Source organism: Phyllobates terribilis, unplaced genomic scaffold, assembly GCF_046119375.1.
Source record: "Phyllobates terribilis strain yellow unplaced genomic scaffold, ASM4611937v1 Scaffold_1__5_contigs__length_1240528914, whole genome shotgun sequence".
NCBI classification, from domain to species: domain Eukaryota; kingdom Metazoa; phylum Chordata; class Amphibia; order Anura; family Dendrobatidae; genus Phyllobates; species Phyllobates terribilis.
Genome location: NW_027362761.1, coordinates 782,943,615 through 782,956,451, shown reverse-complemented (window position 1 = coordinate 782,956,451; position 12,837 = coordinate 782,943,615). Strand labels below are relative to the sequence as shown.

Genomic DNA, 12,837 nt, shown 5'->3' with positions numbered 1-12,837 from the left:
CAGATGGGTGGTGACCATGGTGGCCATTTTGAAGTTGGCCATTTTGGATCCAACTTTATTTTTTTCAATGGGAAGAGAGTCATGTGACACATCAAACTTATTGAGAATTTCATAAGAAAAACAATGGTGTGCTTAGTTTTGACGTAAATTTATTCTTTCATGGGTTATTTATTTCTCTTTGTTTACAGCCATTGATATGTTGCAGAGGTTAACACGTGATTTCAATGCAAGACACCCTACGAGACCACCCATCTCCCATGCTACAGTTATCAAACTGCTTGCCAAATTTCATGAAACAGGTTCAGTGTTGGATTTGCCAAAATGTGGACGCAAGAAAACTGTCACTAATGAAGAAACATCAGTGGCTGTCCTAGCTTCATTCAGCAACAGCCCACAGCATAGCACTCGCCGCATGTCACTAGAGAATGGCATCAGTTGAACATCCCTTTGGCGGATATTAGCTACTCACAAATGGCACCCTTACAAAATACAGCTGCGGCAGCATCTCAACGAGGATGACCCAGATTGGCGCACTGAATTTGCAGAATGGCAAAAACAAAAATTGGAACAGGACCCCCAGTTTACACAGAACATTATGTTCAGTGATGAGGCAAACTTTTTTGTGAATGGTGAAGTTAACAAACAAAATCACCGCTATTGGTCTGACACTAACCCACAGTGGATAGATCCCTCCAAGACTGTTGGAACACAAAAATTGATGGTATGGTGTGGTATATGGGGTACAAAGATAGTGGGGCCATTCTTCATCAATGGAAACCTCAATGCCACTGGATATCTGAAATTGCTACATGATGATGTGTTGACCTCTTTATGCACTGAAGATGGCACGTTCCCTGAGTTTTTCCAACAAGATGGTGCACCACCACATTATGGGTGTCAGGTCCGAGCATTCCTACATGAACAGTTTCCTGGAAAGTGTATTGGTCATCGTGGGCCAGTTGAATGGACACCAAGGTTTCCCGATCTGACACCCTTAGACTTTTATCTTTGGGGTCATCTGAAGGCAATTGTCTATGCTGTGAAGATACGAGATATGCAGCATCTGAAACAACGGATACTGGAAGCCTGTGCTAGCATTTCTTCTGCAGTGTTGATATCAGTGTGTCAAGAGTGGGAGAAGAGGGTTGCATTGACAATCCACTTTTTAGAAGTGGTCATAAACTTGTAAATAACTCATGAAAGAATAAAGTTAAGTTAAAATCAAGCACACCATTGTTTTTCTTATGAAATTCTCAATAAGTTTGATGTGTCACATGATCCTCTTTCCATTGAAAAAAATAAAGTTGGATCCAAAATGGCCGACTTCAAAATGGCCACCATGGTCAGCACCCATCTGGAAAAGTTTTCCCCCTCCCCTATACTAATGTTCCACAAACAGGAAGTTGATATCACCAACCATTCCCATTTTATTTAGGTGTATCCATATAAATGGCCCACCCTGTACACAGTGTCATATAATATGATGATTGCAATATATTAAGAGGATAACGATTTTGATGTGAGTGCTTCTTTTTAAATAGGACAGTACAAAGTATAATAAGACAAAAACAAAGGACATTTAAAACCTTGTTGGCAGAGAAATCTGAAATACCATTCCAGGAGTATAAAGATCTCAATGGGAAATGTAAAAAATAAATAAAGCTAGCAAACTTATCTACAGAGGAACAAATCTCCAATTACATTAAAATAAATCCTCCAAAAATGTACAAATACATTAAAGACAAAAAGCATAAATATATCAGTCCCTTAAAAGATGATCATAGTAATACAATATATTATATAGAAGTATGCTACAGAACAGGAGAAGCACTTGGGTATTCTGGTTACAAGTAAGCTGAGCAGCAGTACTGAATGTCAGGAAGCAGTGGCAAAAGCAAACCAGATTTTAGAGTGTACAAAATGTGAGATAAAATCCTGTGATCACAATGAATTGTTACCACTTTAAAAATCACTGGTGAGGCCACATCTAGAATATGGGATCCAGTTTTGGGCTTTACATTCTAAAAAGGATATTGAGAAGTTCTAATCAGTTCAAAGGAGGCAACTAGATTATTACATGGGATGGAAGGCCTCTTCTATAATGACAGCGTAGAAAAATTAAGTTTGTTTAGCTTAGAAAAAAGATGCTTCAGTGACGACCTCATTTATATGTATAAATATATGCGTGGTCAATAAAACGGACTGGCACATGACTTGTTCCTTTCAAAGACCTTCCAAAAATCAGGGGGCACTCATTACGGGTGAAAGAAAGGCGATTCCGGCACCTAAACAGGAAAGGGTTCTTTACAGTAATGAGACTGTGGAATGTCCTACCACAAGAGGTAGTAATGGCCGACGCTATAACAGCTTTTATAAAAGGGCTAGATGCTTCTCTCACAACAAATGGAATATTCGGTTATCTATAATATAACGCTACAAGCGTCCCTCTGTCTGAAGCCTTTATAGACTGCGCAAGCGCGACACGCCTGCACAGTCTGGCTCCAGACAGAAGAATGCCTGGAGCAGTTACAGGTAAGAGGAGTGTGTATGGCGCCGGAAATCGCGGTATGTGCAGACACTGAACGCATACCGCTATCTCCGTCGCCATACTTACAGTACATACTTACCTGACCAGGAGGAGCGTTGCCGTGGCGCCTCTTTTCTCACCGGAGACCGGGGCAGGAGTGAAGGCGTCGGAATCGGCGCATGCGCATAGCGCTATCCGGCGCCATTTTACTGAAGACACATTTGCAGTGTGTCTTCAGCAAAATGGTGCCGGACAGCGCGGTATGGGCACGCGCGTACTCCAGCGCCGCACTCCTCCCCCGGGATGCGGCAGAACAGGACACAGCAGCACTGAAGCACAGGGAAGAAAGGTGAGTATAAGGGGGCTTTTTTGTATGTGTGCAGCGTGAAAGGGATAAGGGGTGCCATACATACCAGGATTGGGGGGTGAGGGGGCACACATACCAGGATTGAAGGGATGAGGGGGCCACACATATAAGGATTGGGGGATGAGGGGTACCATACATACCAGGATTGAGGGGTACCATACATACCAGGATTGAGGGGTGAGGGGTACCATGCATACCAGGATTGGGGAGAGAGGGGACCATGCATACCAGGATTCGGGGATGAGGGGTACCATACATACCAGGATTGAGGGGAGAGGAGTACCATACAGACCAAGTTTAGGGGTGAGGTGACCATGCATACCAGTATTGGGGGATGAGAGGTACAATGCACACCAGTATTGGGGCATGAGGGGATACCATGCATACCAGGATTGGTGGGTGAGGGGATCATGCATACCAAGATTGGGGGTGAGGGGACCATGCATACCAGGATTGGGGATGAGGGTTGCCATACATACCAGAATAGGAATACGGGGTACCATGCATACCAGGATGAGGGATGGGGTGCCATGCATACCAGGATGAAGGGTACCATGCATACCAGAATAGGGATGAGGGGTACCATACATACCAGAATAGGGATGAGGGGTACCATGCATACCAGGAAAGGGGGATGAGGGGTACCATGCATACCAGGATTGGGGGGTGAGGGGACCATGCATACCAGGATTGGGGGTGAGGAGACCATGCATACCAGGATTGGGGGTGAAGGGACCATGCATGCCAGGATTAGGGGATGAGGGGTACCATGCACACCAGGATTGGGGGATGAGGGGATACCATGCATATCAGGATTGGGGGTGAGAGGATCATGCATACCAGGATTGGGGGTGAGGGGACCATGCATACCAGAATTGGGGATGAGGGGTGCCATACATACCAGAATAGGGATGAGGGGTACCATGCATACCAGGATAGGAATACGGGGTATCATGGATACCAGGATGAGGGATGGGGTGCCATGCATACCAGGATGAGGGGTACCATGCATACCAGGATTGGGGGATTAGGGGTACCATGCATACCAGAATAGGGATGAGGGGTACCATGCATGCCAGGATTGGGGGATGAGGGGTACCATGCATACCATGATTGGGGGTGAGGGGGCCATGCATACTAGGATTGGGGGGGTGAGGGGACCATGCATACCAGGAATGGGGATGAGGGGACCATGCATACCAGGATTGGAGATGAGGGATGCCATACATACCAGGATTGGGGGGTGAGGGGTGTCATGCATACCAGCATTGGGGATGAGGGATACCATGCATACCAGAATAGGGATGAGGGGTACCATGCATACCAGGATAAGGGATGGGGTGCCATGCATACCAGGATAGGGGATCGAGTGCCATGCATACCAGGATAGGGGGATGAGGGGGCCATGCATACCAGGATTGGGGGTGAGGGGACCATGCATACCAGGATTGGGGGTGAGGGGACCATGCATACCAGGATTGGGGATAAGGGGTGCCATACATACCAGAATAGGGATGAGGGGTACCATGCATACCAGAATAGAGATGAGGGGTACCATGCATAACAGGATTGGGGGGTGAGGGGTACCATGCATACCAGGATGAGGCATGGGGTGTCATACATACTAGGATGAGGGGTACCATACATACCAGGATAGGGATGAGGGGTACCATTCATACCAGAATAGGGATGAGGGTTGCCATGCATACCAGATTGAGGGATGGGGTGCCATGCATACCAGGATTGGGGGATGAGGGGATACCATGCATACCAGGATTGGAAGGTGAGGGGATCATACATACCATGATTGGGGGTGACGGGACTATGCACACCAGGATTGGGGATGAGGGGTGCCATACATACCAGAATAGGGATGCGGGGTGTAATGCACACGCCCGGGCTGAGCGGCGTGTGCGTGTGATTCCACTGGACCGTGCCGGAGAGTGAATGCCTGGAGGGGCGTAACTAGGTATTCACCCGATCCGACCAGGGTCGCACGACGGCATACGACGCCAGTGCACCAAGGAGGAACCGAGCAGAGAGACCAGGTGCTACTCCAGGACAGACCCCGGACACGGCTGTTGACCCACACAGGAGAATACAGGAACAGACTGGTTAGGCTGGCACACAGACTGGTGGGAATAGGCAGGCACGACTGGTATGCAGGCAGGCGGGTATGCAGGCAGGGGGGTACAGGCAAGCACGGCTAGAGTGCAGACAGGAAGGCACTAGCAGGTAGGAACACAGGTGGGATAGGACCCAGTACACACTGGGACTCTGGAACAGGACCACAGACGTGGCGGACAAACACAGCAGAGTGAGGCCGCCCAGAGAGGTGAGCGAGAGCAGAGCAGGACGAGACGGCCTGGAGCGGTGAGCAAGAGCAGAGCAGGACGAGACCGCCAGGAGCGGTGAGCAAAGGGTCAGAGCTGAGCGTGACTGCCGGAGCAGTGAGCAAGGAGTCAGAGCAGGACGAGGCTGCCTGGAGCAGTGAACAAAAGGGTCAGAGCGGAGCAAGGCTGCCGGAGAAGTGAGCAAAAGGGTCAGAGCGGAGCAAGGCTGCCGGAGAAGTGAGCAAAAGGGTCAGAGCGGAGCAAGGCTGCCGGAGCAGTGAGCAAGGAGTCAGAGCAGGACGGACAGGGCTCTGTTCACACGGAACAGACAGGAAGGGAAAGGCAGAGCCAGATACCCACAGTGAAGTAGCAAGTGGACCACAAACTCACAAACGGGTTACAGAGACAACAAGCAGGAGTTAGGTATGAGTTCAGACTCTGCAGAAAAAGGAAAGGAACGGACATAGAGAAAAAACAGGTAAAAGATAGGAGAGAGTACAGACTGGAACTGAGTGTATGGAGGAGACCGACCATGCAGCGGGATACAGGAGCGGGTCTGGGAAAACGGCCCCCAGAGAGGCGGGACGAACAGGCAAGGAGCGTGTTCAGACAGGACAGACAAGATACAGGAGCGGGTCTAGGTAATCGGCCCCTAGAAGGCAGGAGGAACAGGCTAGGAGCGTGTTCAGACAGGACAGACAAGATACAGGAGCGGGTCTAGGTAATCGGCCCCTAGAAGGTGGGAGGAACAGGTTTGGAGCGTGTTCAGACAGGCCTGGAAATACAGCCTCCAGGATAGGCAGGCAAGAGAACACAGAACGGGACCTGGCACCTTCAGAGTGCAAGCACACACTGAATGAAGCACAATGCTCAGGCAGGGATTGATTGGAGCAGCTGGGTTATATACCAGGTGACAGACAGCAATAGGCTGAGGACGCACAAGGGGTGTGACCCACAGCAGGTACAAAAAGCAGGAAGTGATCGGGCGCCGCCCTTAAGCAGCAGAAACAGACACAAACAGACAGCATGGAGGGAAGCCAGAGAGACATTCTGGACTGGAGATCAAGTGCGCGCTCTTGCACAGTGGGAGATGGACCACCATGCAAGGGCGCCGCCAGGTATGTTACAGTACCCCCCCTTACGCCCCCTCTTCTTCAGGCCTGCCAGAATCTTCCGCAGGGAATTCGAGGGCCAATCCTTCACTTCAAGGAGATCACTCCCACTGTCCACAGGAAAAACTGGTCTCATCTGGTTAGCTAGGATGATACCTCCTATCCAGCCATCCTCAGCAACAGACGAAACGGGTGGAGTACCAGGAACAGCACACAAGGAAGTCTCTCTCCACATATTTTCAGGTGGCACCCCAGAGGGTACAGGAGACAACTGGAAGTCCTCCACCGGGTTGGAGGGGAGCAGAGACTTGGGGGTAAACTCTGCTTCGAGGTACATCTTGTCAAGCTCACAGGAAGAAATAGACGGGTTATCAGGTACAGGATGAGGAAAAATCACTGTCTCTTTGTTATCTGGTGGTACCCCGGAGGATTCAGGAAACAACTGGAGGTCCTCCGCCGGGTCAGAAGAGTGCAGAGGCTCGGAGAAAACATCTGCTTCAGAGTACACTAGGTCGGACTCACTGGACGAAGCAGGCGAGGTATCGGGTACCGAGTATAGGAAAATCTCTGTCCATTCACCACCAGGTGGCACCCCGAAGGGTTCTGGAGACAACTGGAGGAACTCCACCCGGTCGGAGGGGTGTAGAGACTTGGGAGTAACCTCTGCTTCAGAGTACATTAGGTTGGACTTACTGGACGAAGCGAGCGAGGTATCAGGTGCAGAGTATAGGAGAGTCTCTGTCCTTTCGCTACCAGGTAGCACCCCGAAGGGTTCTGGAGACAACTGGAGGTCCTCCGCCTGGTCAGAGGGGTGTAGAGACTCATGGGTAACCTCTGCTTCAGAGTACACTAGGTTGGACTCACTGGACGAAGCAAGCGAGGTATCAGGTACAGAGTATAGGAGAGTCTCTGTCCTTTCGCTACCAGGTAGCACCCCGAAGGGTTCTGGAGACAACTGGAGGTCCTCCGCCTGGTCGGAGGGGTGTAGAGACTCATGGGTAACCTCTGCTTCAGAGTACACTAGGTTGGACTCACTGGACGAAGCGAGCGAGGTATCAGGTACAGAGTATAGGAGAGTCTCTGTCCTTTCGCTACCAGGTAGCACCCCGAAGGTTTCTGGAGACAACTGGAGGTCCTCCGCCTGGTCGGAGGCGTGTAGAGACTCGGGTGTATCTACCACTTTGGGGTACCCATTGTCAGGCTCACAGGACGGAGCGGACAAAGTATCGAGTACCAGGTGTAGAGAAGTCTCTCTCCATTTGTCATCGAGTGGTATCCCGGAGGATTCAGGAGGCAACAGGGGGTCCTCCGGTGTGAATTCTGGGTGGGCAGCAGTCTCTTCGGGCAGGAGAACTGGTGCACCACCCACGCACATTACCCGTTGGGGCTTCTCCGGGATACAGGGAGATGAAGCTTCAGTAGGGACTTCAAGATTGGGGTCAGGAGGTCTCAGGGAGGACAGACCCTGGCGTGACGGCTTGCCTCTACGTCTAGCACGTCTGGACTGCCTCTTGAGGTTGGGAGAAGTATTCCGGAGAGTGTAGTCACCCTGTGAGGATTCTGGGTGGGCAGTAGTCTCATTGGGCTGGAGGACTATTGCGCTACCCACACACATTACCCATCGGGGCTGCTCCGGGATACTGGGAAGTGAAGCTTCAGCAGGAGCCTCCGGGTTAGGATCATCGAAGACCTTTAGAAAGGCCACCAGGAAGGCCATTATGTCTAGGACGATAGGATCCTGTGCGTCCCATAGGGGAATGATCCAATTCAAGGCATCACCCGCTAGGTAAGACATCATGAATCCCACCTTAACCCGATCTGTGGGAAAACATAGAGGGTAGAACTTGAAGTGTAGCATGCATTGCTCCACAAATGCACGACTCTGTCTTGGATCCCCATAGTAACGTGGCGGATTCGCAGGAACGAGAGCTGATAGATCCATCTGGACGGGTGCGTAATTCGCCTGGAACTCAGCTAGGGAAAAAAAAAAATTATTTATTTATTTTTAATGCACGTATTCGCTGGAAAACGTCTCAGAGAGCGAAGGCCGTGGGGCTCAACGGGAACCATGGCCTGAGCATGCTGTAATGCACACGCCCGGGCTGAGCGGCGTGTGCGTGTGATTCCACTGGACCGTGCCGGAGAGTGAATGCCAGGAGGGGCGTAACTAGGTATTCACCCGATCCGACCAGGGTCGCACGACGGCATACGACGCCAGTGCACCAGGGAGTAACCGAGCAGAGGGACCAGGTGCTACTCCAGGACAGACCCCGGACACGGCTGTTGACCCACACAGGGGAATACAGGAACAGACTGGTTAGGCTGGCACACAGACTGGTGGGAATAGGCAGGCACGACTGGTATGCAGGCAGTGGGGTACAGGCAAGCACGGCTAGAGTGCAGACAGGAAGGCACTAGCAGGTAGGAACACAGGCGGGATAGGACCCAGTACACACTGGGACTCTGGAACAGAACCACAGACGTGGCGGACAAACACAGCAGAGTGAGGCCGCCCAGAGAGGTGAGCGAGAGCAGAGCAGGACGAGACCGCCTGGAGCGGTGAGCAAGAGCAGAGCAGGACGAGACCGCCTGGAGCGGTGAGCAAGAGCAGAGCAGGACGAGACCGCCAGGAGCGGTGAGCAAAGGGTCAGAGCTGAGCGAGACTGCCGGAGCAGTGAGCAAGGAGTCAGAGCAGGACGAGGCCGCCTGGAGCAGTGAGCAAAAGGGTCAGAGCGGAGCAAGGCTGCCGGAGCAGTGAGCAAGGAGTCAGAGCAGGACGGACAGTGCTCTGTTCACACGGAACAGACAGGAAGGGAAAGGCAGAGCCAGATACCCACAGTGAAGTAGCAAGTGGACCACAAACTCACAAACGGGAGTACAGAGACAACAAGCAGGAGTTAGGTACGAGTTCAGACTCTGCAGAAAAAGGAAAGGAACGGACATAGAGAAAAAACAGGTAAAAGATAGGAGAGAGTACAGACTGGAACTGAGTGTATGGAGGAGACCGACACTGCAGCGGGATACAGGAGCGGGTCTGGGAAAACGGCCCCCAGAGAGGCGGGACGAACAGGCAAGGAGCGTGTTCAGACAGGACAGACAAGATACAGGAGCGGGTCTAGGTAATCGGCCCCTAGAAGGCAGGAGGAACAGGCTAGGAGCGTGTTCAGACAGGACAGACAAGATACAGGAGCGGGTCTAGGTAATCGGCCCCTAGAAGGCAGGAGGAACAGGCAAGGAGCATGTTCAGACAGGACAGACAAGATACAGGAGCGGGTCTAGGTAATCGGCCCCTAGAAGGCAGGAGGAACAGGCAAGGAGCATGTTCAGACAGGACAGACAAGATACAGGAGCGGGTCTAGGTAATCGGCCCCTAGAAGGCAGGAGGAACAGGCTAGGAGCGTGTTCAGACAGGACAGACAAGATACAGGAGCGGGTCTAGGTAATCGGCCCCTAGAAGGCGGGAGGAACAGGCTAGGAGCGTGTTCAGACAGGCCTGGAAATACAGCCTCCAGGATAGGCAGGCAAGAGAACACAGAACGGGACCTGGCACCTTCAGAGTGCAAGCACACACTGAATGAAGCACAATGCTCAGGCAGGGATTGATTGGAGCAGCTGGGTTATATACCAGGTGACAGACAGCAATAGGCTGAGGACGCACAAGGGGTGTGACCCACAGCAGGTACAAAAAGCAGGAAGTGATCGGGCGCCGCCCTTAAGCAGCAGAAACAGACACAAACAGACAGCATGGAGGGAAGCCAGAGAGACATTCTGGACTGGAGATCAAGTGCGCGCTCTTGCACAGTGGGAGATGGACAACCATGCAAGGGCGCCGCCAGGTATGTTACACGGGGTACCATGCATACCAGGATGAGGCATGGGGTGCCATGCATACCAGGATGAGGGGTACCATACATACCAGAATAGGGATGAGGGGTGCCATGCATACCAGAATAAGGGATGGGGTGCCATGCATACCAGGATTGGGGGATGAGGAGGCCATACATACCAGAATTGGGATGAGTGGTGCCATGTATATCAGGATGAGGGGTACCATATATACCAGAATAGGGATGCGGGGTACTAAGCATACCAGGATGAAGCATGGGGTGCCATGCATACTAGGATGAGGGGTACCATACATACCAGGATAGGGATGAGGGGTGCCATGCATACCAGAATGAGGGATGGGGTGCCATGCATACCAAGATTGGGGGATGAGGGGATACCATGCATACCAGGATTGGGGGGTGAGGGGATCATACATACCAGGATTGGGGGTGAGGGGTCCATGCATACCAGGATTGGAGATGAGGGGTGCCATACATACCAGAATAGGGATGGGGGGTACCATGCATACCAAGATGAGGCATGGGGTGCCATGCATACCAGGATGAGGGGTACAATACATACCAGGATAGGGATGAGGGGTACCATTCATACCAGAATAGGGATGAGGGGTGCCATGCATACCAGAATGAGGGATGGGGTGCCATGCATACCAGGATTGGGGGATGAGGAGGCCATACATACCAGAATTGGGATGAGGGGTGCCAAGTATATCAGGATGAGGGGTACCATACATACCAGAACAGGGATGCGGGGTACCATGCATACCAGTATGAAGGATGGGGTGCCATGCATACCAGGATGAGGGGTACCATACATACCAGGATAGTGATGAGGGGTACCATTCATACCATAATAGGGATGAGGGGTGCCATGCATACCAGAATGAGGGATGGGGTGCCATACATATCAGGATTGGGGGATCAGGAGGCCATACATACCAGGATTGGGGGATGAGGGGTGCCATACATACTAGAATTGGGATGAGGGGTCACATGTATATCAGGATGAGGGGTACCATACATACCAGAATAGGGATGAGGGGTACCATGCATACCAGGATGAGGGATGGGGTGCCATGCATACCAGGATTGGGGGGTGAGGGGACCATGCATACCAGGATTGGGGGATGAAGGGTACCATACATACCATGATAGGGGGTAAGGGGACCATGCATACCAGGATTGGGGGATGAAGGGTACCATACATACCAGAATTGGGGGTGAGGGGACCATGCATACCAGGATTGGGGGATGAGGTGTACCATGCATACCAGGATTGGGGGATTAGGGGATACCATGCATATCAGGATTGGGGGGTGAGGGGATCATGCATATCAGGATTGGGGATGAGGGGTGCCATACATACCAGAATAGGGATGAGGGGTACTATGCATACCAGAATTGGGGGATGAGGGGTACTATGCATAGAAGAATACTGATGAGGGGTACCATGCATACCAGGATTGGGGGATGAGGGGTACCATGCATACCAGAATAGGGATGAGGGGTACCATGCATACCAGGATTGGGGGATGAGGGGTACCATGCATACCAGAATAGGGATGAGGGGTACCATGCATACCAGAATAGGGATGAGGGGTACCATGCATACCAGGATTTTGGGATGAGGGGTAAAATGCAAACCAGAATAGGGATGAGGGTTACGATGCATACCAAGATTGGGGGGTGAGGGGACCATGCATATCAGGATTGGGGGATGAGGGTACCATACATACCAGGATTGGGGGTGATGGGACCATGCATACCAGGATTGGGGGATGAGGGGTACCATGCATACCAGGATTGGAGGATGAGTGGATACCATGCATATCAGGATTAGGGGGTGAGGGGATCATGCATGCCCGGATTGGGGGTGAGGGGACCATGCATACCAGGATTGGGGATGAGGGGTGCCATACATACAAGAATAGGGATGAGGGGTACTATGCATACCAGGATTGGGGGATGAGGGGTACCATGCATAGCAGAATACTGATGAGGGGTACCATGCATACCAGGATTGGGGGATAAGGGGTACCATGAAAACCAGAATACGGATGAGGGGTACCATGCATACCAGGATTGGGGGATGAGGGGTACCATGCATACCAGAATAGGGATGAGGGGTACCATGCATACCAGAATAGGGATGAGGGGTACCATGCATACCAAGATTGGGGGGTGAGGGGACCATGCATACCAGAATTGGGGGTGAGGGGACCATGTATACCAGGATTGGGGATGAGGGAATGCCATACATACCAGGAATGGGGGGTGAGGGGTGTCATGCATACCAGGTTTGTGGATGAGGGGTGCCATGCATACCAGGATTGGGGGATGAGGGGTACCATACATACCAGGATAGGGGGTAAGGGGACCATGCATACCAGGATTAGGGGATGAGGGGTACCATACATACCAGGATTGGGGGTGAGGGGACCATGCATACCAGGACTGGGGGATGAGGTTATACCATGCATATCAGGATTGGGGGGTGAGGGGATCATGCATACCAGGATTGGGGATGAGGGGACCATGCATACCAGGATTGGGGATGAGGGTTGCCATACATACCAGAATAGGGATGAGGGGTACTATGCATACCTGGATTGTGGGATGAGGGGTACCATGCATAGCAGAATACTGATGA

General features: G+C 51.7%; 1 protein-coding gene across 1 annotated transcript in view; it reads right to left on the bottom strand.

Annotated features, from left to right (window-relative positions):
• The window catches only part of CFAP299 (cilia and flagella associated protein 299), a 1,014,471-nt gene that overhangs the window by 189,486 nt on the left and 812,148 nt on the right, over nucleotides 1-12,837 (bottom strand). The window lies entirely within an intron of this gene.